The 26207-nt window shown below is 43.0% G+C and overlaps 2 long non-coding RNA genes across 2 annotated transcripts; one reads left to right on the top strand and one right to left on the bottom strand.

Annotated features, from left to right (window-relative positions):
- Nucleotides 1-575: 575 nt before the first annotated feature.
- Nucleotides 576-25081, top strand: LOC118494127. Its single transcript, XR_004896189.1, has 4 exons — nucleotides 576-586; nucleotides 4708-4714; nucleotides 23315-23318; nucleotides 24936-25081. It is a non-coding gene; the product is annotated as an uncharacterized LOC118494127 (long non-coding RNA).
- LOC116046764 lies at nucleotides 928-19898 on the bottom strand. Its single transcript, XR_004104215.1, has 3 exons — nucleotides 19887-19898; nucleotides 5284-5288; nucleotides 928-1091 (listed from the first exon to the last, which is right to left on the bottom strand). It is a non-coding gene; the product is annotated as an uncharacterized LOC116046764 (long non-coding RNA).
- Nucleotides 25082-26207: the final 1126 nt, after the last annotated feature.

The raw sequence follows: 26207 nt of genomic DNA, 5'->3' as shown, positions 1-26207 counted from the left end.
GGTTAAACTCTTTGTGAAACATGAACGCCCAGAACTTTCAGTTATAACGGGAAAAGAACATACATAAACTACTTTAACGTAGATTTTCTTTAGGGCTTTATTACGTGGTATCTGATTGGTGCATTAACTCCAGTACTTCCCGATACCGATACCAGCGTTTTAGGCAGTATATATAGTATATATGAGCCGATACCGATGGAACATCTCTAGTTATGACAACGGCAAAGCAGGAAGTATGGTGAGGAAGTATAATGCATGTTTTACAGTATCCGCAGCCTAGCTGGCTGACGTAAAAAATTACGTAGATCTCGCCGGCGCGCCCGGATTTGTAGCGTGTGAGCTGAGGTCGTGCACCACTCTGTTTTTCAGCGGCGTGCGACGAAGTGGAAACAGGAAGCATGGACGAGTTCGAGGGCAACGTGATGCCAGGACTCTCAGAGTGACTGCAAGTCTCCGGTATAAATAGTTACGGCGCTCCCATGACGTCACATTTGCGAGCGCCAGCTGGGCAGCGGTTACTGTAAAAAACGCGTAAGAGCGCCAACACAGCACTTTCCGTTTTGAATCCGTTTTGTCTTTTTGTCTTGTGTTGTGGTTTGGGAACTTGTTTCTTAAGAATAGAAATCGTCTGAATCAAATTGTGAAGTGGTCCAGTAAGCTGATAGGAAAGCCACTGTTCAACCCAGAATGTTCTAAACAGTTACAGAGGATAGCTGGAACTATTTTGAAAGACCATTTCCACCCCTTATATGGTGAATTTCAGCTTCTACCGTCGGGACGCTGGTATAAAGTACCTGTAGGCAGCCTGTGCAGCCTATACATATATTAAATAAGTAGTAGGAATACAGGTCTGCTGCATTTTGTTTATTTTTTATTATTATTATTATTATATTGTGCCTGCGGAACCATTGATTTAGTGTATTTTATGAACAATGATGTCTCCTTTGTTACGTTATGTCCTACAGTCTGCTGCTGAATGTGTGTATGTATGTATGTATGTATGTGTATGTGTGTTTGTAAAAAGGACGCTGACCCACCCAACTCCCCACTGTAAGCCAAATCTACCTTCGGGTATTAATAAAGTTACCTTACTTTACCTTTCCCCCAGACACATTCAATCTTTGCTACGGTTTCCGGGTTGAACGAGCTTTGAGGTAGACTTTCTCTCGTTTGGTGGGTGTGTCAGAGGTGTTACCCAATCAGCAGAGACGTGTATGTTAACTTGTGGTATTAAAATGTCGCAGCAGGGTGTTCAATGCACCACCGTTTCAGTTTAAATAAACATTTGGATGCGTTTTGTTGGTGCTGAACGTGGCCCTGGGTTCGAGTCTCATTTCAAAATAAAAGTAAACCACGAGTTTTTATAACTTTTAAGGATCAAACGGAGCTACGTGCACGTTTAGCGTCACATGCATAACTGGAAATAAAGTTACATCTGATTTTGACCCACACCATCTTTTTCTAAACTTAACTAAGTAGTTTTGATGCCTAAACCTAACCAAACTACAACCGTTTCACAACGTTAACGTGTTTTCTAGTTGCATTCCGTTACGTTCTCTGGTTTAGATAGTAGGACGTATTTCCCGCCAATGGTAGCGGCGCTAATTTATAAAGTGCGGGTCGTATTAGAGGGTAGGAACAAACGACCGAACTCTTTCCAAAATGCAAACACATTTAAAGAAAATCACATTTAAGAGTAACCAATCAAAAGATTTTCACACACACAATAGCACAAATGAGATGCTGCAGTCTCTCACAGCAGCAATAGTTTTAGAGATAGTTGCTGATCCATTTCAACACGTTCTCACTCCCATCTCGTAAAATATGGACGCTTGGTTAGGTGCCTTTGTAGTTGTTACATTACATTACATTACATTACCTTTAGCTGAGGATTTTCTCCAAAGCAACTTACAAATGCTATATATGTCAGAGGTTGCACGCCTCTGGAGCAACTAGGGGTTGACTGCCTTGCTCAGGGACACACTGGTTGATGTATCTCAGTGGGAATCGAACCCAGATCTCCCACACCAAAGGCATGTGTCATATCCACTGCGCCATCACCATCAAAAAAGTCTCCTTTAGCGTCATATAACGCGATTTATCTAAACGCGCTTGGTCGGGACTATTGGCGTCCCTTTTGACCAAGGGGGGAAGCTTCGCTTCAGAGCTCGAACCTTCTATAGCGTCATTCTGATGCTACCAAGCCATCACCTCCCTTTAGCATCCCATTGACTGCCATTCATTCTGATGCTACCAAGCCATCACCTCCCTTTAGCATCCCATTGACTGCCATTCATTCTGATGCTACCAAGCCATCACCTCCCGTTAGCATCCCATTGACTGCCATTCATTCTGATGTCACTTTGACAGAGAATAACTTTACATCTGAAGAGTTTAAAGACTCTATTTGTCCATTGTTTATTTCTAAAGAAACACGACAATGTATAAAAGGCTCCATTACCTTGTACCTCACGTTATGGCTCCGTAGCAGACGTTTTTATAAAAATAGGCTAACGATTGGGTCATAACCACGAGACTTACTGTCTCATAGTAGAGGAATTACCGTATAGTACAGGAGAAGCTCTCAGGCAGTTTGGACTTCCATTAGCTGTTTAAGTTTAATTACTAATGTTAACTATCATTTTAGTGATCAATAATTAGCCTGTGTCTATGTTATCTCCTTACATATACCTACGCTCTCCGTCTCTGCTAGATTGGGAATGATTGAGATTTCTCTTGGCACAGCTACCAGAAGACTTCCAACTTTCAGACAGGTTGCTCACGTCACATCTACGTCTTCAAGCTCAGTTGGAGGCTGCTCAGTAACGCTCAGCCATCACCGGGAAAGAGACTTCACTGGTCTCCGTCCAGAGACACGGGACCTGCTGGTCCATTCTTATATACTGTCTATGCTTTGACGCAGTTATGTTAAGGAAAAGCTTGTGGGTGGGCTTACGTTTCCGTGACTCGCGGGAAGAACGGGACAGTTAAAGACACAAACGGGACCCAATCCCCGGTCTCCTGGGTGAAAGTCCTGTGTCTGACCCATCCTCCCCCCAACCAGCCTCCCTACATCCTCCTCTCTAAACCCCGTGTAGCTGCTGCTCTCCCCTCTACGTTCTACAAACACGCTGAAAGACGCCTTTTTCGTCGCTTCAGACGCTGACAGCCACTGTCCAAACATCCGTATTTTATGAGTTCGGAGTGACAACGGGTTGTCCATTTCAACCAGCTGAACCCACATAACTTGAACCCTTGAATTTGACCTTAAGTAAAGTTCAAACTTTTTCTCCACACTGCACAATCTCACAGATACTGAATGTTCTGGATCTCCTTGTTCCAGTACACCACCAAACATATTTCACACCAAGTGAAAGATGTATTCAAACAGACTAATATTGCACCTGTCAATCCAGAAGGAAATATTCTGGAGCCTATTTTGCTGTCAATACTGCCGACGTTGTCTCTGCTGTAATCAGATCAGTATATATTTATGTTTATGTTTATGAGAAACATCCATGTGTACAGACAAGGCTAGCAGCAGCAGCGCCGCGTCAGACACCTTTCTGGTGTGGAAAGACAGAGAAAACACCACACAGATGCCACGCAACTGACACGCCACGCTCACACCACGCAGCCAGTGTGTAGCCGGCCTAAACATGGGTAGTGGACTTTATTTAGTCCAGAACAGCTCTATTTTGTCATTGTTTCTTTTCATTTTTGTTTGGCATCTTCTTCTTTTAATTGTGCATTCTTTTAGTTTTTACAAATATATTTAGAAACGAGATTTGTAACTACACAAAGGGTTACATCCAGGGCTTTCCTTGACATTATAATGTTTTCGGTGCAGCATCCAAGCTGTTTTGGGCAGCACGTAGGTGGAATGAATGTAAAATCAACGTGAGCATCAAAACCAGTGGTGTAGTCTACGTGATACGCAGGTATACGCTGTATACCAACTAGAAAAGGTCAAGTATTACCCTCTGTTGCGGCTGTAAGCAATCCAACAAAGTGCTGCCGTGAGGGACTGAACGCTGAGAGATGCATGAACGCACCTTGACTCCAGATTGTACTGCAATGATTTATTCCTCCACACGTAAAATACAACTAGTACTGCAGTTGCCAGTTTTGTTATTTTCTGTTTCTGTGATGCTTTGTGCTAATTTTTGTTTTGCTTGTGTTGTCTTGTTGTTTCTTTGTATTTTAAAAAGGCTTTTTTAACATTGAAGGCAGATGAAAAGGACTACAGATGAAAAACAGCCTTTTGGCTAATTCTGGCTTTTTTAACCCATGGGAAATCATGTGTTTTATTAATTTGCGCTGTCCCTTTTCATAAATAAACTAAAAAACTCAAACCAAATGTAAAGTTACGTTGTAAGTGCTCGCTCCCAGGCCCCCCCCTCCCCCTCTCTGTCAAAGCCCAAAAAAACAACAACAGGTGAAGCAAACAAAATATTATCACTTCTGCTCAAACCACGATGAACACGCCCACCACCTACAATATAAGTGCACAACATAAAAATTAATAAATGAGACCATAAACAACATACAGTATGTGGCTCCTACACTCCCTTACAAAAACACTAATCCAAAGCTGCCCAATTTGGGGCCTGTGGGCCAAGTTTGGCCCGCCATGGATTTGACATGCTCATGCTTATTCTCCTCTTATTTTAAAAGTAATGACTATGAAACGTACATTTTGTGCAGTTAAAAAGTACGTAATCTGAGTTCAACGGCAATGTAATGCACCGTGCTGGTAAACTTCCCATTTAAATTACATACGTACGTTTTATCTCTGGAGAATGGCAAGAATTACAATATTCTTCAACATCTACGTTTATTTTTGGCCCATGGCCTTCTATCCAGATACATTTTGGCCCTTCATTTGAAAGAATTTGGGCACCTCTGCACCAGAGTACATAGCTGACGGTAACCGTACTACACTATTCAGTACGTGTCTTTTCTGTCTCGGTGGAGTGTTGCCAGCTCGGTACCTCCAGATCAGAGCAACGTGCATCTCTCCCTGAGCACTCCAGCACTGAAGAATCTCCACTCTAATTAACTGAGATTACAGCAATTAGCAGACCATTAATCACACCCTTATTAGTTTAGCCAGGCAGAGAGAGAGACAGAGAGAGAGAGAGAGAGAGAGAGAAGGGGGAAGAGTGAAGAGAGAAGGATGGAAAGACACAAAGTGCAATAGGATGGGAAAGAAAGAACGAAGGAAACAGAGCGGGAAGAGAGAGGTTCTCCTCTTGGCACCGGAGCTGGCTGTGATTTCACACTGCCTTCTGTTTCACATAGTAACAATGCCTCCCTGATTATAATACATGTCTGCACTGCAGTGTGTGGGGTTATATTTGTACTTAAGGTGTGTGTATGGTGTTGAACAACACATTTATGAAGCCAACACACACTCCAATACTTGCATGCAGATTAGGGCTGTAACGACGCATCATGAATCTGTTAAAAATCTAAATAAATGTGCAAAGATTCAGGCTGTTCTCAGGTAGACTCACTAGCCTGGTCCTACTAGACTCTGGTCCATTAGCCTGGTCCTATCAGACTCTGGTACACTAGCCTGGTCCTACCAGACTCTGGTCCATTAGCCTGGTCCTACCAGACTCTGGTCCATTAGCCTGGTCCTACCAGACTCTGGTCCACTAGCCTGGTCCTACCAGACTCTGGTCCACTAGCCTGGTCCTACCAGACTCTGGTACACTAGCCTGGTCCTACCAGACTCTGGTACATTACCCTGGTCCTACCAGACTCTGGTACATTAGCCTGGTCCTACCAGACTCTGGTCCATTAGCCTGGTCCTACCAGACTCTGGTACACTAGCCTGGTCCTACCAGACTCTGGTACATTACCCTGGTCCTACCAGACTCTGGTACATTAGCCTGGTCCTACCAGACTCTGGTCCATTAGCCTGGTCCTACCAGACTCTGGTCCATTAGCCTGGTCCTACCAGACTCTGGTACATTAGCCTGGTCCTACCAGACTCTGGTACACTAGCCTGGTCCTACCAGACTCTGGTACATTTCATTGGTCCAGAGAGCCTGGCCACTCTCCATTGACAAGTTTTAACTTCCTTGAAGGTGGGTACTCTGTTGAAGTATAAAACTGTTGGATCTGCCCAGAGCCACTCTGGATCTGCCATAACCAATCGCTAACGTTTGGTCTTGACGTTGGCTTAGCCTCACTAGCGTTAGCCTTAGCCAACTCCTTCACCACTAACGGAGCGAGCTGGAAAATCAAACTGTTCCTGAACCCCGTGGGGAGGAGGGCCACAACATCATGGCCACCAACACAACTCAGCAAAGACTGGTCTTGCCCGGGCTTTAACTTCTGGATATTCGGCAGCGTTGCCACAACAGACCGTATGGCTTTGCTCGCATCTTTCTCCGCCGCCATTACGGAACTACAACTCAAACTAGTGCACGACCTCAACGTCATCGTTCTCAGCCACTCCTATTTGACTGGAGAAAACCCAAGAATATACCACGAACCCAGACGCAGTACTGAAGGGAAATGAAAATTGAGCGGAACTAAGTAGGAGGGCGGAGCCAGGCTAATCTGTTCGTACATATTGCTACGAAAAAGTAAAGTACTGTAATTCCACAGTGTAATAGTGTAAGTGTAATGTTCTCCACGTATTTCTTACTCTCAGCACCACATTGACAGTGTTGGGCAAGTTACTTCCAAAATGTAATACATTATAGATTACTAGTTACTGTCATTTGAGAGTAATTAGTTACATTACAATATTACTGTCTGTATTACTTTTGAGTTACCTTTGAGTTTGAGTTACCTTTACCAAAATAAAAGCAGAAGTATGACAACCCAGTCTCACGCCAGTTCATGAAATGGTCACGTTATTTTGATTTATTGATTCGTGTATAGGTCACGATTTTCTCGTTTATTTCGTGTACAGGTCACGATTTTCGAACGTGACCATTTCACGAACTGCATTGAGACACTGGGCTGCTCTGGGGGGACGCTACTCGCTACCGTAATCGTTCTGTGATCACGAAATATGCTTCCCATTGAAATACATTACTTTAAAATTCGTACTCACCACACGAAAATAACGACATTAACGTGTTCAGTACACAAATCAATAGATTCAATAACGTGACATTTCATGAACTTGAGTTTGACTTGGCAGGTAGCTTGTGAATTTCACCACAAGATCAATAAAGTCTCCTCTTTACCCACTATATCCCTCGTGTTGTCTTCCATTCGACCGTGTACTCCTGAAAATCAACACTTTTCTAATGTTTTCGTCTCTTTTTTGACAATTTTGTCTCTTTTTTCATTGATTTTGCAACCCGTTCTCACTCCGAACTCATAAAATAAGGACGTTTGGACAGTGGCTGTCAGCGTCTGAAGCGACGAAAAAAGCGTCCTTCAGCGTGTTTGTAGAACGTAGAGGGGAGAGCAGCAGCTACACGGGGTTTAGAGAGGAGGATGTAGGGAGGTTGGTCGGGGGGGGGAGATGGGTCAGACACAGGACTTTCACCCAGGAGACCGGGGATCAGGTCCTGCATGTCACGTTTCCTAAAGTCACTTTCTTCTTTAAAGTGCCCATATTATGAAAAAAATCTCTTTTGTCTAGGATTTGGGGAGTTATTTTGTGTCTCTGGTGCTTCCACACACATACAAACTTGAAAAAAAACAAACCCTCCATGCTGTTTAGAGTGAGATACGGTTTCTGAATGTGTCCTGCCTTCAGTCTCTGGGTGAGCTGGTCAAAATCTGCACGGCTTTCTACGTCTCTAGCCGAGACGAGGGGGCTAACCGTTAGCATGCTAGCTCATTCTCAATGGCAAAACACTGCTACAACACACACTAGTTCACCCTAATCTACAAAATAACTACTTCCATGTCCCTGTTCTGCAGGTATTCCACACAAAGTTGGAAGTGCGCCCTCGTTTAGAAGAAGTCTCCCGGCTAATCCTGCCTTGTACTACTGAAGTTGGAGAAACAGCTAGCTAGCTCATGTAGTCCTTACCTAGCTACTGAGCATGTGATCTTACCTAGCTACTGAGCATGTGATCTTACCTAGCTACTGAGCATGTGGTCTTACCTAGCTACTGATCATGTGATCTTACCTAGCTACTGAGCATGTGATCTTACCTAGCTACTGAGCATGTGGTCTTACCTAGCTACTGAGCATGTGATCTTACCTAGCTACTGAGCATGTGGTCTTACCTAGCTACTGAGCATGTGGTCTTATCTAGCTACTGAGCATGTGCGAATCATCAATGAGCATAATATGAGCACTTTAACCGTCCAGTTCTTCCCGCGAGTCACAGAAACGTAAGCCCACCCACGAGCTTTTCCTAAACATAACTGCGTCAAAAGGGACGCCAATAGTCCCGACCAAGCGCGTTATATGACGCTAAAGGACACTTTTAGCGTCATATAACAACGACAAAGGCACCTGACCAAGCGTCCGTATTTTACCAGATGGGAGTGAGAACCTGTTGCTTCTTTATATCGGACTTAAGTTTACCAAAACACAAGGATCAATCTGAGACGAAGATTTCAGTAAAGCAAAGTTTAGTGAGTCCAGCATAAGAGTTGCACAGCTGTGGATTCACAAACAGAGTCTAAGTTTCCCTAGCAACAGACATGAAGTCAGAGCCCACTAACACCAACTTATTACCAGTTTTACACTCATTTTTGGAATCCATGGTCAAACCTTTTATATAGGATTACCATGTATAGGAAATTATACCTAATTATTGAGTTAAAAAAGCAGAAATTATGAATTTAGACACATATTAAAGGAAGAATGATTACAGAAGTGTAAATGTCAACGTTTTTTTCAAAAGCTAATTTTTTTTATAAAATGAATGAAAGTCAGTGAAAGTAGAGATCCTATCTTTTGTTGTACTTGCGAAGCACGATGTATGGAATCATCCAAATTAGGTAGTTAAAAAGAAACCCATATTTCTGATATAGACATTTTGAATAATGTGTCAAATTTGACCCCAGAGGGCCACACTGGAAAAAGAGAATCACTCCAAGAGCCAGACATGTTACTGCATGTCACTTTCTTTTAACATTTTGGGAGCTTTTTTCTTCATTTTTGGGGCTTTCTCAGACATTTGTCACCTTTTTGTAAATTTGTTGCTTTTTATCTTATTTTTGTTGACATGAAGCCCTACAAAAGTCATCCAAAGAGTTCCTTCTGGGGGAATTTCGGAGTCTCAGAGTCGGCAAATCTGCCAAATTCTGCTTTGAATGTCATGTTTAAAAAACACTTTCCTGTGTTCTTGGTTTGGCGCACAACTAGGCGGGCCAAAATGTATTGTGAACCCAAATTGATATACGAGTGCGAGTTTGGGGTGCGTGCGTGTGTGTGTGCATGCGTGTGTGTGTGTGTGTGTGTCTGTGTGTGTGTGTGTGAGTGTGTGTGTGTGTGTGTCTGTGTGTGTGTGCGTGCGTGTGTGTGTGTGCGTGCGTGTGTGTGTGTGTCTGTGTGTGTGTGTGTGTGTGTGTGTGAGGTTGTTAAGGACAGAGTGAGAGGGAAGCTGCTTCAGAGGATCCATTTCTAATATACCATCTGATACCATCTTCTATCTTCCATTCTCTCTCTTTCACTCCCCTCTGCTCCCGACTCGCCTCCCCTCGTCAGCAAGCGGGGTCAAATGTTATTCCCTCCTCGTTGTCACGGTTGCCAATCACCTCACATTCTGTAGCAACTGTTTCCAAGGCAACGGAGAGATCGGGTTGCCAAGGCACCGAGAGCAATGCATGTGATTGTTACTTATTTATTTAATTCTATCTTTATCTATTTATTCATTCTAAATGCGTTCGGACTCACGTTCACGTTTAAGTGTACACGTGCGCGAGCTGCTTCATGCACCAGAAACCACACACACGCACACACACACGCGCACACACACGCACACACACACACACACACACACACACACACACACACACACACACACACACACACACACACACACACACCCTCTTTATCTCGCTGCCGCTCTCACACGCACACATGAACCATTATCTTTTTTTTCCTATTACAGACAGACACAGTAACAAACACACACACACACACACACACACACACACACACACACAGTAACACACGCACACACGCACACACACACTCACGCGCACGCGCACAAACACACACACACACACACACACACACACACACACAGAGTTATCACTGTTGCTCTCACACACACACATGAATTGTTATCTTTTTTTCCTATTACAAACACACACAGTAACAAACACACAGTAACACACACACACACACACACAGTAACACACGCACACACGCATGCACACGCACACACACACACACACACACACACACACACACACACACACAGTAACACATGCACACACGCACACACACACTCACACGCACGCGCACAAACACACACACACACACACACACACACACACACACACAGAGTTATCACTGTTGCTCTCACACACACACACACACACACACACATGAATTGTTATCTTTTTTTCCTATTACAAACACACACAGTAACAAACACACAGTAACACACACACACACACACACACACACACACACACACACACACACACACACACACACACCTTCTATGACCCTGGCGCTAACTAACTATCCCATCTGCGTTTACCACAGGTGTGAGACGTGCCCACTGGATGACAAACAGTGATTATCATGGCAATAAGGATCCTAATCTGAGCTGTGCTCTCCTCCTGGCCTTCTGTTCCCTCCTCTCATCTGCTGCGTCTCGCCGGAGCTGCACAGTGATAAAGACAGGCCCTAATGAGAGGGCTCTTATTGCACTGTGATTTCCTCCCTCCGTCCTCCATCTCCGTCCCTCTCCTCCCCCTCTTCTATATACCTGCAGCATCTTTTCTCTCTCTGTCCGTCCATCCACCCATCAGATCCCTGCAGCCACTCCTGCTCGCATAACGCCTTTTGTTTGTCTGGATGAATCACAGGGTAATTGTAATGGAGTGACCCATCAAGGGGGGAAATTACCACTTTCACTGGATGGCCAAAACCAAGATGTACTTATTCATTCAGAGTCTTTTGTCTCCGTTTGCTTTAGTGCTGTGGGTGTGACAGTACAGCCTGTTTCTCAGGAACCATTTGTACATTAAGCTACACAACGTAAGGCACAGTAATTCCTATGTATTCAACGTATTTATTTCTGTGAGCACCACATTGACTGCTGCTGTACATGATCGCTCTGGTTTGAGTATTTAGGAGTGGTGGATGTTCGCTTCATAAAACACAGCGCCTTCAAGCCAGGGAGTGGAGTTCACTTCCCGGGAGAACACAAGACTTGAAAACATGTTATTCAGTCCCTCCAGAAAAACGTGATTATGTGATCGCATAATTCAACGCATAATCAGCCAAAGTCTGCATAGTTATGCGGGGGGGGGGCGCATTTTTTCAAATACGCCGCACTTTCGCTGCATAAATTGCCGATTTCCGCGCAAAATATGCGGGGCTTGAATGATTTCATAATCCCCGCATTTTCGTTGCAAAAAAGTCACATATATCTTAGCAGAAAGTTGAAAAATGCTGCGTTTACTTCACACAAGAGCAGCCATTTTCCCCTGTTGCCATGGGAACATTATGACGTGATGTAATTACGTGACGTGAACATCATCAAAAAGCTGCAAACCCCGCGATGAAGCCACGATGAAACCGCAGTTTTTGCAAGTTCCCGCAATTTCATCGCATAAAATTGCATAAATATCCCGCATATTCCATCACATTTTTTAAGAAAACGTGACGCACAATCAAGGATTTTTGCCCTCAACAATCACAAAAAAACTTTTCTGGAAGGTTAATATCGCGGAAGTGTTTTAACCCAAACCACAACCTTTTTTCTAATATTAAAGGTGCAGTAGGTAAGCCTTCTAAAACTACCTTTCTGTCATATCTGCTGAAACTGCAACCCACCATTGAGTCAAAATAAAACGTTCCGAGACCGAGAACTTGAGGGGTTGAGACCAAGACATGACCAAGACTTTTAGGGGTTGAGACCGAGACAAGACCGAGACTTTGAGGGGTTGAGACCGAGACAAGACCAAGACTTTTAGGGGTTGAGACCGAGACAAGACCGAGACTTTGAGGGGTTGAGACCCAGACTTTGAGGGTTTGAGACCGAGATTTTGAGGGTTTGAGACCGAGACATGACCGAGACTTTGAGGGGTTGAGACCCAGACTTTGAGGGTTGGAGACGGAGACTTTGAGGGGTTGAGACTGAGTCAAGACTAAGACCAAGACCAAGACCAGACCAGGAAAATATCTGCGTCTTCCCTTCATGTAAACGGGGCATGAGTCCTGTTCGTTTGTAGGTTTGTAGGTTTGTAAGTTGTAGAGTCAGAATGAAGTTTGTCTGAACTTCTGCTTGGAAGAGTCTTGCATTTGGGTCCTCCTGCTGAAACGTGACACTGGGTTGTCTCTATTTTAGACTTACAATGCTTTATTAGGGAAAATGTTAAATTGCAGCTGCTCACAGTCAAATTTAAGGCAAAAAAATAAGAAAATAAAATCTAGTCAATATAAGTCATATAAAGTAAATAAAAAGTAAAGTAGACTTAGGTTAAAAAACATTATGTTGCTAAAACAATGGTTTGTACAAATGCGTTTGTCCAAGAATATTTACATTATAGAGATGTGATATGGAAATATGTGAGTCCAGTTTCTTTAAGCCAATCACAATCATCGTGGGCGGCGCTAAGCTCCAGACGCAGTGACGGTGGCTCTGCTAAATAGTCTCAGGAAGGAACTGGTTTTGGTGGAACATTTTCACCCCGCAAAAGAAAACTCCTCATACAATATTAACCCTCCGGTTAAATTTGGCCCATTTTCAAAAAGTTTCTTTATACCCAAAATGTGGGTTTCTTTCAAACAAATTGTCAAAAGAAATAACGTGGATGGTTCCATACAACTATTACTCTTCACAAGTAAAATAAATGTTCACAAATTCAATGAAAGTTCACTACTTTCATTGAATTTGGGTCTTTTATAAATAGTTTTAGCATTGATAACAATTTAATTAATTAATTAATTAATTAAAAAAGCGACCAATGTTGGAAAATAGATACAAAAACTTGGAAAAACAACAAAACGTAAAAAAAACCATGCAGAAATAATGACAAACATCTTAAAAAGTGACAAAAAAATGCAGAAAATGTCGAAAAAAAGCGACCAAAACTTTGACAAGAGTTTTAATTTTAAATTTTAACCCAGAAAAACAAAGTTGCATGGTCGACGGGAGGAAAACACAAGAGTTAAATAAAGTTAGCTGTTGATACAACACAGTAACATGAGATATTTAAATGAGCTGATACATGGTGAAACCTCATTGGCTCTTACCAGTATATCTCTGTGAGTACTTCGTCCACAGCAATCCCACCAATCAGTCCCTCCCAAAACCTCCCATTTAGAGAGGAAATGACCTAAACATATTCTTATTAAATCTTTACAATCATTCCCTGAAAGAACCGAGCAGGTCTGACTTATTGCACGATCCAAATATTCTTCAAAACTTGACATTTAAGCGTGCTCGCTAGCTCGAAGTTAGTTTGTTTCCCGAAGAGAACAGAGTTTGAGAACGGCAACAGAGAGAGAGGGGGAGGTGAAGGACATGATGGGAGGCAGTTATCTTGGAAATGTACTTCCGTTGATCCGGACTATACTCACTGCACTGTCCCATGTCAAACTGGCTGTCAGTCCAAGGTAATGGTTCAGGATTAATTGCACATGGACAGTTAAAGGACAGTTCACAGGACAATAGATGGAAGTAAGAACTATTGTTGTGTGTGTGGGCATGCAAGAAAGTTGTTGCACGATCCAAATTTTCCTCAAAACCTGACATTTTCAGCATAGCTCGCTAGCTCGTTTGTTTCGTCCACAGCAATCGGTCCCAAAACGTCCCAGTTAGAGAGGAAATGCCCTAAACATATTCTTTTTAAATCTTTACCATCATTCCCAGAAGCAGGCCCGTCTTGTTGCACCGTCCAAATTGTCTTTAAAAACTTGACATTTTCAGCGTGTAGCTTACTAGCTCGAAGGTTGTTGTTGTTTCCCGAAGCGAATGGAAATGGAGTTTAGGTGGTGGACATGGTGCCGGATGTCAGGCAATTATCCTGAAAATGTACTGTACTACACACACACACACACACAGACACAGACACAGACACACACACACACACACACACACACACACACACACACACACACACACATAGAGACAGACAGACAGAGACACACACACACACAGACACACACACGCAGAGTGACGGAGAGAGGCAGTGCCGATGTGCGTGGAGTCTCTGGGGAGTGGCGTGGAGAATCCTCTTGGCTGGGACTTTCCAGGGTTTAGCACACAGACACAGTTTCTGTCAAAGGGCCTTTTACATGGAGCGTCACTGTGAAATAGAGGGATTTGAATAATCGTATTACACCCCATTACAGTAACACTAATATGATCCACTGCCCTGCACACTACACCAGAGAGGGGGAAGCGACAGATTTGACCGCCGAAACTCACAGAAAAACAATTATTATTATTTGGGTGATGGTTAAATAAAATGTATAACTAATAGCATAATCCTAGCCTGGATGCCAGCCAAATTTAGCCCCGCCCACAACATTTCACATCGGGAAGTTCTGAGTATGACCATGTCAGGCTAGCATAATCCAGGATTGGGCTTCAGATTTGGCTGAATATTTGGCTTTTGGGGTTGGGTTTCTGCTGAACCTTTGAATTTTTTTCCACCGAACCGAACCCTACGCTTGCACTACGCGCGCTACGCTGGTCGCCGTAATGACGGCGCCGTTGATTACGGGAAGGTGTTTACGTAGGTGGAGCGTTCAATGCAGTAGACTGTGAGAAAGTGGAAATGGAACTGGTGAGCAGAAAAAGTGTAGTTTGGCAGAACTTTCAGTCAAAAGAAGACCATTCAAGTCCAGCTACATGTTCAATCTGCAATGCTGATTAGTCTGGTGGTGGCGAGGACCCTAAACTATACACAACATCACCGCTGTTACAACATCTGGTAGGAAACATCTGGAAGAATACGAGTTGTGATGAAGGAATCTACAGACAGCAGCCAAAATGCAGCAACTTCAGGTACGGCAAAGGAAGGACAGTTACTGTCCCTAACCCTAACCCTAACCCTAGGCTTTTGTGGATTACCTCCCTTAATCTAAAATCTGAATCAAAAATAACAAGCTAAATTACTTTTTTCTATCTTATTAAAACACTTAAATGTTTAGCCTATCTTTGAAAAAGTGAAATAAAAATGTAGGCTAAGTCCAAAGTCCAACAGGGTAAAGTTAGTTTTGGGTTGGATATGTATTTATATTTCCATAAGCCTGCAATGATAATGAATAGGAATGGGGCATAATCCCTGCAATAATCAATGTGAAACTAACTTCATCAGTGAGAAGACGCCTCATCTTGGCTGTTTCCAACAGGAAACTTCGGGGAAAAATCCTAAAGAAATATTATAACTACTTGTCCCTAACCCTAACCCTCTGTGTGTGTGTGTGTAAAAGGGCAAAAAACGGAACAATATGTGCATGTAAATGTAGTCACCATACGGAGTTACTTTCCACCCCTGGATTCAGCATTTTGTACTCGTCTGTTGCTTCCCGTGACTCTTGTTGTCCCCGTCTCCGTTATTCTGTCTCCTTGTCTACCTGCCCTTCCTCCAGACAGATTAGAGCCCAGCTGAGATTTATCTCTGACTTTCTAAATGCGTTCCTCCCCGTGCCCCTACCTACCTGCCTGGCTGGCTGGCTGCCTGCGAGCGAGCCTGTCTGCCCGCCAGCCTGTCTGGATATTGGATTTGCTCTTTGACTGTGACCTTATACATGGCGAGCCACAGGAGCGAGTGCGACTGCTGGACCTTCTGTCCTGTCGTGCAGAGTCGTGTCCTCCTGCCTCCCTCCAACCGAACCCCTCTGCAAAACCCCCACCTCCCCGCCCATCCATGTGCACTTATTGGATTCCCCTCTTCACCACGCGCTCTGATAAGGGCATCTGTCAAGCGGATGAACAATCGGAGCTAAAAAGGTGTGTGATGCACGCTTGGAAAGATCTTACTTCCTGCAGAGGCAGAGAGGAAACTAGGGGGAGGAAGTCTTCAAAACCGCAAGTGTAACATAGTTATTAATGCTTCCACTTGCTATTTACCAGATGTGCATAATTGTGTATGTTGGTTTAGTGCTCTGCTGTTTTTTTTAAGGGAATGACGCATGCCAAGGTTGCGTTCTTCCCAGTTTAACTTCCCCGTGTAAGCAGTGAATCATGTTGATAACACTGTGTAGATTATTTTAAAGGTGCCATGGCATGAAAATGTCACTTTATGAGGTTTTTTAACATTAATATGAGTTCCCCCAGCCTGCCTATGGTCCCTCAGCAGCTAGAAATGGTGATAGGTGTAAACCGAGCCCTGGGTATCCTGCTCTGCCTTTGAGAAAATGAAAGCTCAGATGGGCCAATCAGGAATCTTCCCTTTATGACGTCATAAGGGGAAAGGTTACCTCCCCTTTCTCTGCTTGGCCCGCCCAGAGAATTTGAATTTCAGGAAAGAGACTTCAGATACAGTATTAGGGGACCACTAAGGTCTATATAAAGAGACTTCAGATACAGTATTAGGGGACCACTAAGGTCTATATAAAGAGACTTCAGATACAGTATTAGGGGACCACTAAGGTCTATATAAAGAGACTTCAGATACAGTATTAGGGGACCACTAAGGTCTATATAAAGAGACTTCAGATACAGTATTAGGGGACCACTAAGGTCTATATAAAAGAGACTTCAGATACAGTATTAGGGGACCACTAAGGTCTATATAAAGAGACTTCAGATACAGTATTAGGGGACCACTAAGGTCTATATAAAAGAGACTTCAGATACAGTATTAGGGGACCACTAAGTCACTAAGACTGTCCTGATCTCGTGAGCTCCAGTTTTCCACTCGCAGATCAGTCTGGCATCTTGAGACAGAGAAAATTTGGAGCCGTTCACGAAATGATCAACCAATCAGCTAACCTGACGCAACCCTAATTCTGTTAGCCGTTCGCTAATGCTTTTTTTTTCTAGGATCCTTCTTTTGGAATATGGACCGGGAACCTGAAATGGTGCCTTTTATTCGTAAATTCTCGTTACACAAACTGCAAATATCCTTTATCAACATGTTGCTTGCTTGCTGAGCTAACAAGCTATGCTTTGCCTGCAGCAGCAGGGGTAGCCTGGCTTGTGGTTGTATTTTCGTCGTCGCTCTGTTAGTACGTCATACGCTTTACGTTGATCTGATTGGTTGATTTGGCCCATCTATCACCAACATAGGTGGTGATAGACAGATGGTTTATCCAATCAGCTAACCAGTATTTTCGCCCCTTCCCAAAAGTTCTCCAACGGAAAGTTCCCAGATGGATATGCCGAGCAAATGTGAAGCAATCCATCTGGTGGAGTCAGGTTACAGCTAAATTAGCCATCTCCTAAGCTGCGTGTTTGGTAACGTTTGTTTCCATATATCTAGTATCATCACTGCTGTGGATGCATGTTCGAGAACAGTCCAGTGACCTCACTGTTTGTCTATTACCAGAATAAAAAATAAAACATACTGGCCTGTGGTGTCCCTCCATAATACAGCGCAAGATCACACCTGTTACCCAAGCGGGACGTCAGGAGAGGATTACCATCCCCACGGTGCTCTACACATCAGGTTTTAGTCTCTGCAGGGCGGCACAAATATTATCCCTCTCTTTCCATCTTTCCATCTCGCTCTTGCTCTCTCTCCAGTTTCTCCTCCCTCACTACCTACAGTATCTGCCTAACCTGTCTATTCTCTACTTGTAATATAATTTATTCTGGTCTGAAAGGGTTTTATGTTGAAATCTAACTTTACGTTTGTACCCTCCTTGTATTTATCAGTTTTTAGGTGTGTGTGTGTGTGTGTGTACACCAACCACTATGAAGTTGTCCCGGTTGTCAGCGATTACATGCTGACGTGGTCTTATTTTAGCCCAAGCATTAACTAAACCCATGTAGAAAGACTAATAAAGCGTCCAGCGTATGATTTTAAAGTGTGTGTGTGTGTGTGTGTGTCAGTCAATCGTAGCGGTCTGTGTCTGCATAATCTGTACAGCCAACGTTATAATGTATATTTGTAAAAGTTGTTGCGATGCCTCTTCTTATCTGTCTCGTTGTAAGCGCGGTGAAGTTGGCTGGACGTTTGATATTTAGTTGATATTCAATTTTAACTTCCCCTTCGTTCGAGATCGACAACACAGTTCAGGTCAAAGATGTGATCAGGGTCAAAGAAAGTTGACATTATTACAGAGTATCGAGAGAAAACTAAAGATATGTATCCGACATAAAGCTCCATAGCACTTCATCATCTTTCTGTCTAAGGGACCGTCGACAAATTACCGTTTTGGTAGATCGGCAATGACAGTAGGGATGCAACACGTTGGCTATTTTTTGAAAATATATTCACTAATAATTTGTTTTCATAATGATTGCATTACTTTCCAATATGTACAGTTCAGTTATTATTATTTCTGGAAAATATGAATTACAAATCTAATTCTCTCATTCTGATTGCTGTAGTCCTTCCCAATCACTCACTGCTACTTACTACAGGTCACGGTTTCCTGAAAAGACAGTTTATATGGAAGCAGGACTCCATTTTCTCTGAAAAATATGACCTGGGCCGGCACATGTTCACGTTAAAAAGCGTGTGCGGGCACGAGCACTACGGTCACGCGCAAAGTGTCCCGGTTTTAGTTCCCAGGAAATCTGGTCACCCTACTGTAGGGGGGGGGGCTCTATAGAGAAACCTGTAGGGGGGGGGGGCTCTATAGAGAAACCTGTAGGGGGGGGGGCTCTATAGAGAAACCTGTAGGGGGGGGGGCTCTATAGAAACCTGTAGGGGGGGGGGCTATAGAGAAACTTGTAGGGGGGGGGGCTCTATAGGGGGGGGGCTCTATAGAAACCTGTAGGGGGGGGGCTCTATAGAGAAACTTGTAGGGGGGGGGCTCTATAGAGAAACTTGTAGGGGGGGGCTATAGAAACCTGTGGGGGGGGGGGGGGGGGGCTTTATAGAGAAACCTGTAGGGGGGGGGGGGGGCTCTATAGAGAAACCTGTAGGGGGGGCTCTATAGAGAAACCTGTCAGCAAAAAGAGAGAAAACAGAGAAGAAATGGCCACTGCAGAGCGCCCGTTAATTGGTCTGGATACGTGGCGTATCGTCACAGCTGATTAAGGCAGTAATTGCATCAGAGCCGAGCTGTTATCCAGCTGGGGGTTCCTCTGGTTTGTAGCTGTACGCCGTTTTGATCGCTGCGCTGAGTACCGCTCAGAACAATTAGGTGATTGTGAGTCGAAGTTGTTCTTCATTATATCTTATATTTTGGCTCTGCTGTCAATGCTTGTGCACCATCTGGTAAGGACAGTTCATTATTTTGTGGAAAAGAAGAAAACATATCTTCATATATTGAAGTTTGAATTATAAAGTGTGGGAGCAGCTTTCTGACAACGTTGTTGATCCCTTTTGTTGTTTTGGAAGGCGGCTTGGTCGACGCGCTTAAACATGACTCAGGATCACTCCACTGGTTTCCTTTTAGTTTCACATTTATTTATGTATCACTGAAACTTCAATGTGATACGTTTTCGTCTTTTCCACAAAAATAATGAAATGTCCTTACCAGATAGTGCACAAGCATAGACAGCAGAGCAAAAATAAAAGATAAAACAAAAAACAACTTCGGCTCACCTAACTGTTCTGAGCGGTACTTCGGTCCAAAAACCGTGTGGCTACAAACCAAAGGCCCCAAACTGAATGACAGCTCGGCTCTTATACACCAGCTGATGTCATTACTGCCTTAATCAGCTGATTGTCAGAAGGCTGTGACGATATTCCACGCATCAAGATCAATTAACACCAATTGTCAGTTTACAATGAGTCTAGTTTACTGTGAATGTCACAGCATTTATGCACAATTTATCAAAATAAAAGTTAATATTGAAATCATAATTTTGGCTCCAACATGAAGGATAATAAATGTGACTAACAGAAGACATCAGTGGATTAATTCAGAGTCATGTTTAAGCGCGTTGACTAAGACGCATTTCAAAGGACACAAAGGGATCAAATACGTTGTCAGAAAGTTGCTCCTACATTCACTCATTCATTGGGTTGCAAAGGGGCGGACATTTTCTGGTAAATTTTCACAAACTTTCCATAGAAAGTTTAGCTGGGGAATTTTGGAAACATTCCAATTTGGAAACTTTCATGGGAATTAATGGAAATTATAAGAATTTGGATGGGATGTAGTCTTTGGGCTCAAATGTAGTACAGTCCTGTCTTCAATCAGCTTCAATCTGCTGCTGAATGTTGGACTCTAGAAATGATCTGTGCAGGGGGTGTGGCCTCAATGGCGTGCTAAGGTAACCATCAGCGCTGTCTATTGTTTCCAGCCTATCAAGAACAAGTGGGCTATACAATTGACACACAGGTTAATAGCAATGGGTTCTTTTTTACCCCCCTCTCCCCAAAAAAAAAAAAAAAAAAAAAAACTCCCACATTTTAAAAACTAAATGTTGGCCAGTATGTAGCAGCTTCTGCTGATGACTGCGTGCATGTCATTGATGAATATAGGGAGGACATTCAACTGAAGTTGCATTAAAGCGTAACTCTCGCCAAAATGCAACCTAGGGTCTTTTTGTGAATGTACCAGAGTCAAATTTTCGTTTAAAAGCACATTTAGGATGGAATCACCACCAGATTTACCGTATTCTTGTTTTTGGGTCAAATGGTCTTTTGAATGGGAGAGCTAGGGACACTTTGATGCTAGCCTCAAAATATCTATTTTTAAACCACTAAGAAGGCTCGACACAACATGAGACTTTGCTCCAAGTATCACCAGGAGCTCTACACCTTAACTCCACCGGTGACCAAGATATACTATAACCAGGAGCTCTACACCTTAACTCCACCGGTGACCAAGATATACTATAACCAGGAGCTCTACACCTTAACTCCACCGGTGACCAAGATATACTATAACCAGGAGCTCTACACCTTAACTCCACCGGTGACCAAGATATACTATAACCAGGAGCTCTAGACCTTAACTCCACCGGTGACCAAGATATACTATAACCAGGAGCTCTACACCTTAACTCCACCGGTGACCAAGATATACTATAACCAGGAGCTCTACACCTTAACGAAAGCATTGACAACATTGGTTGTGTACCCAGAGTTTACTAAAAAGAAAGGTTTTAACAACTCACATTAGCTGTTGTTGTTTACGCTATCCACCATTTTCCCAGTCCAAAATAGGCGATCTCTGAATGTGAATGAACGGACTCCGTAGGAGGAAATGTCATTCTTATATGAGGCTCCTTTTTCAACTACAAGGTCAATACTGTGTTTCACTAACGACAAAACAACGAATTATCCGTGCATTTATATGGAACTAAGCTTTAGGAGCTCTCCATCTTTACTCTCCTCCCTCGACTATTTCTGACTGGCTCGATAGACGGAGACCGGAAGAACAACAGCTACAAGTAGTGCATTTTGGCGAGAGTTATGCTTTAAATCAGGTTGCTTTAACCAAGATTATGCTGCAAGATGTTTTTATTTCAACTACATTTAAGTTCCCTGTTATAGACTAACCGTATTATAACAAGCAATATTAAAAATATCCAGTTTATTCCCATTAATTCCCGTTAATTCCCATGGAAAGTTTCCAACTTTGAAAATTCCCAGAATTTTGCAACCCTATTCATTCATTCATTAATTCATTCATTCATGCATCATCTGTTTGCAGGCGACGACGATGATGGCTTCCGCTCAGCTACGCGTATTCTCAAGCAATAACATCGACATCTGTATTATCAACCCAAGAATACCCGTGGTCGAGACGGGAGCAAACGGTCAGGCCACCTCGCTCCCCTCCACCTTCTCTCTCTCTCGCTCTCTCTCTCTCTCTGGCCTCCCATCCCCCTCTTCGTCCGTTGGACGCTGCACGGAAGGGAGAGAGCTGGAGGGAAGGGTGGGGGTTTCATAGCTGCTCAAACATGTCCACGTCCTGCAAGGAAAAAAGAGACACAACACAACAGTTTTGGGACCGATTCATCAAGCAATTAGGGCTGCAAGTAATGAGCATTTTCATTGTCGATTGACATGCACATTATTTTGGTTTGGTTACACTTTACTTGAAGGTATCTACATAAGAGTGACATGACTCGAGAATCGACAGTTACAGTGTTTAGAAATGAAAGCCTGATCTATTTTTCCTTTTCAGTATTCGTGGGTGCTTGTTTTTCTTTTTCACCGGGGAAATACGACCGCGTTGCATTCTGGATATACGGGAGTAAAATGTAGGGTACATCGGTCAGTACCCAATCTGTGCTGCCTGCACGATCTGTCATGCACAAGATGATAATCCTGTTTTACGAAGGTTTACGAGACTGCACGATCTGTTCCACGCTTCCGGTCGTAGTTGACGCTGTCATGACACGTGAACCCTAACCCCAAATCTAACTCTAACCCTAACTTGTCATGACAAAAACCGAATGACACTAAAAGAAACATTTATGACTGTTTATAATGTTTATGACACGTTCATAACCGCGCCATGTCACTCTTATGTAGATACCTTCAAGTAAAGTGTAACCTTTTGTTTTTATCGTCTTGTAAACATGCACACTGCAGCTTCCCGGAGCACAAAACGCCGTCTGAAAATGTCTCGTTTTGTTTCGGTTATTTAGTTAACACCGATATATGTAGAGCTGCAAAGATTAATCGATTGTCAGCTATTTTAGTAATTGATTCATCGGTTTGGGTCATTTTTTTATGTTCATTTGGGGAGTTAAGGAAGAAAACAGGAGCGTGAAATATCACTGCCCTCTGGACACCATAGAGGAGGTAGGGGAGAGGAGGCTGTTAGCCAGGCTGAGCATCAATCAGCACTCAGACTCTTTAATACAACATCATAATGTAGCACCGCTAGGTAATGCAACATTATAATGTAGCACCGCTAGGTTATGCAACATCATAATGCAGCACCGCTAGCTAATGCTACATCATAATGCAGCACCGCTAGCTAATGCTACATCATAATGCAGCACCGCTAGGTAATGCAACATCATAATGTAGCACCGCTAGCTAATGCTACATCATAATGCAGCACCGCTAGCTAATGCAACATCATAATGCAGCACCGCTAGCTAATGCAACATCATAATGTAGCACCGCTAGGTAATGCAACATCATAATGCAGCACCGTTAGTTAATGCAACATCATAATGTAGCACCTCTAGGTAATGCAACATCATAATGCAGCACCGCTAGTTAATGCAACATCATAATGCAGCACCGCTAGCTAATGCAACATCATAATGTAGCACCTCTAGGTAATGCAACATCATAATGCAGCACCGCTAGCTAATGCAACATCATAATGTAGCACCGCTAGCTAATGCAACAACATAATGTAGCAGCTCTAGCTAATGCTACATCATAATGCAGCACTGCTAGCTAATGCAACATCATAATGTAGCACCGCTAGCTAATGCAACAACATAATGCAGCACCGCTAGGTAATGCAACATTATAATGTTGCACTGCTAACTGGTTCTGCTACATGAGCCATCACTTCACTATATTCTGCACTATGCATATTTATCTATTTATCACTCTTTGCTACCTCCAACTGTGCAATATGTCATCTCTACTCATCTGTGTATCTGTTTATATACTGTCTGTTTATATGAGGGTGTTTATTGTGTAAAAACGTTTGTTGTATTACTACTAACTAATTTTATTCTTTCTATTTCTTATACTTTATGTATATCGTTTCTCCTATGTCTACTTAATGTATATTTGTGTTATTCTGATGTGTGTACATTTTTTTCTTTTGTGCTGCTGTAGCACAGGAATTTCCCCAGTGTGGGATTAATAAAGTCTATCTTATCTTATCTTAAATATGAGATATATTTATGTAGCTTTAAACTTTGGAGCTTCTGGCTTTATTTAACAAGAGCTGTGTTGGAAAACGTCCCCTCATCACTCACTCACTATTCCCTATGAAGTGTTTATTAAATAGTGAAGTATAGAGGGAACGACCAAACGAGATTTCAGACACTCACTGAAAACATTGGCATCATGTGCACAAACCGGAAACTTAAATACTTCTAATACGTCCCTGAAAGAAACCGAGAACTCGGGACGAGAGTAAAAGGTTGTATATTATATGTGTTGCATCATGCAACACATATAATATACAAGACTCGGACTCAAACTTAGGTAATGGTGACTCGGACTCGAACACTGGGGACTCGAGACTTACTTTTTAGTACATTTTCCTGACGATATTTGCATAGTTTTACTTAAGTAACATTTTCTCTGCAGGACCTTTACTTGTAACAGAGTATTTCTACAGTGTGGTATTAGTACTTTTACTGAAGTAAAGGATCTGAATACTTCTTCCAGCACTGATCGTACACCAGGGTGCGATACAGTTTGGGCTTTTTTCCACTGATGCTTGGAACTCCTGACTGAGTAAGGGGGCGTGAGATGTGTCCCTGTTTATCAGCGAACGCCACAGTCGCACGCACAAATCTGAGCGAGCGAGGGGCCGCCCCCGCAAAGCCACCATGCTGCACACACGAGAGGAATCAGGAGGAAGGGAAGGAGAAAACAGAGCGAAAGTGATACAGAGCAGGAGGCTTTTAAGGAGAGAGGGAAAGGAGGAGGAGAGGCGGAGCGTGCATGTGTGTTTTCATGTGCACGAGAGAGATGGAGAAAGGGACGGGAGAAGGCGACATGACGGCATACGAGATGAGAGAGGAGAGACAGAAATACAGGAAATGCCAGAGAAGAGAATGAGAAAGAAAGGATAGCAGACTGATGTCATGAAGTAGCGTATGTATGACACGCCAATTCGTATGCCATTATTGGCGTGTTATTAAGACACATACTCGCTTTTTAGCGTGTTTATCAACGCCGTTTGGCCTCCATTGACTTACATTACCTTGCGATTGCGTGTGAATTGACGCCGTAGTGAGTAGTATGAAAGGGAGAAAATCTGTGTAGGGAGGTTGGTCGGGGGGGAGGATGGGTCAAACACAGGACTTTCACCATGGAGACTAAACTCAACCATAGCCTCGCAATAACACGCCACGTGGCTTTAGAAAGTGGCGTGTATGTTTACGCTGTGACGTTGCAGACTGCCGTCTGCTGTATACAGCGTAGACCAGGGGGTCACCAACACGGTGCCCGCGGGCACCAGGTAGCCCCCAAGAACCACATGAGTAGCCCTCAGGCCTGTTCTAAAAATGAAAATTGAATATTGACATTATCTGTTTCCCACCCGGACATGTTTTGAGAAAAGAGAAAAAATTGTGGGTAAGAACTCGCCTTTTGATGACAACGTCAAATGGTGACAAATGTCGGAAAAAGCGACAAAAAACCCTCAAAAAAGGCAACAAAAACCTAAAAAAAAAATGGTAAAAAAAAACTCGAAACAGGCAACAAAAACTCAACAAAAAGAAGCAACAAAAACTTTTAAAGAAAACTTCACAAAGGCGACAAAACATTGAAAAAACCTTGAACGTGGAGAAAATGATTGATTACGCAAAAAATAAATTTTGATTACGCAAATTACGTCTATGTACAATGGTGTAGTGTAATGTGGGTCTGATGTATTGTAGTGGGTATACTGTACTGCAGGGGTCACCAACACGGTGCTCGTGGGCACCAGGTAGCCCCCAAGGACCACATGAGGAGCCCTCAGGCCTGTTCTAAAAATGAAAATTGAATATTGATATTATCTGTTTCCCACCTTGTTAAGTCATTGTAGATAATTATTGATAATGACAAAATCATTAACGTTTTCAGTGTCTTCACATAGATGAGTATCATTAATCATTAATAATCATATACAACTAAAGGCAAACTGAGCAAATTTGTTATTTCAGAAGAGTGTATCAAACTGGTAGCCCTTCATATGACTCAGTACCCATGAAGTAGCTCTCAGTTTCTAAAAGGTTGGTGACCCTGCTGTACTGTATATGTATGGGCCAGGATCTACTGTTGGGGGGTCTGGATGTCCTCCCCCAGGAAAATTTTGAGCATCAACGACTTCATTTCCTGCATTCTGACACTTTTATGCA

The sequence above is a fragment of the Sander lucioperca genome, chromosome 21 (assembly GCF_008315115.2).
Source record: "Sander lucioperca isolate FBNREF2018 chromosome 21, SLUC_FBN_1.2, whole genome shotgun sequence".
In the NCBI taxonomy this organism is placed as follows: domain Eukaryota; kingdom Metazoa; phylum Chordata; class Actinopteri; order Perciformes; family Percidae; genus Sander; species Sander lucioperca.
The sequence above is the reverse complement of the archived record's forward strand: the minus strand, read 5'-3'. Positions and strand labels throughout refer to the sequence as shown.